Here is a 337-nt window from a genome sequence, read left to right on the forward strand (position 1 = left end):
ATTTTGCAACAGGAAATGGAAACTCCACATAAACTTCTGTGTGAGCTTCGTCCATATCAAAAGCAGGCACTTCATTGGATGACCCAATTGGAGAAAGGAAATTGCACTGATGAGGCAGCAACAATGCTTCACCCATGTTGGGAAGCGTACTATTTAGCAGACAAGTAAGCCATGTTTCTGTTACCTGCCAACTTTAGTGCGAGTCAGATGAGATATTTACTATCTGATTTATGTCAATAGGAGGGAACTTGTTGTCTACCTGAATTCTTTTACTGGTGATGCTACAATACACTTTCCTAGCACCCTTCAAATGGCAAGAGGAGGAGTATGATCTCAA

At 41.2% G+C, this 337-nt stretch overlaps 1 long non-coding RNA gene across 1 annotated transcript; it reads left to right on the top strand.

The window, feature by feature from the left end:
- The first annotated feature begins 16 nt into the window (after positions 1 to 16).
- Positions 17 to 325, top strand: LOC104775407. Its single transcript, XR_765895.1, has 2 exons — positions 17 to 164; positions 241 to 325. It is a non-coding gene; the product is annotated as an uncharacterized LOC104775407 (long non-coding RNA).
- Positions 326 to 337: the final 12 nt, after the last annotated feature.

This window comes from Camelina sativa, unplaced genomic scaffold, assembly GCF_000633955.1.
Source record: "Camelina sativa cultivar DH55 unplaced genomic scaffold, Cs unpScaffold13777, whole genome shotgun sequence".
NCBI lineage: Eukaryota > Viridiplantae > Streptophyta > Magnoliopsida > Brassicales > Brassicaceae > Camelina > Camelina sativa.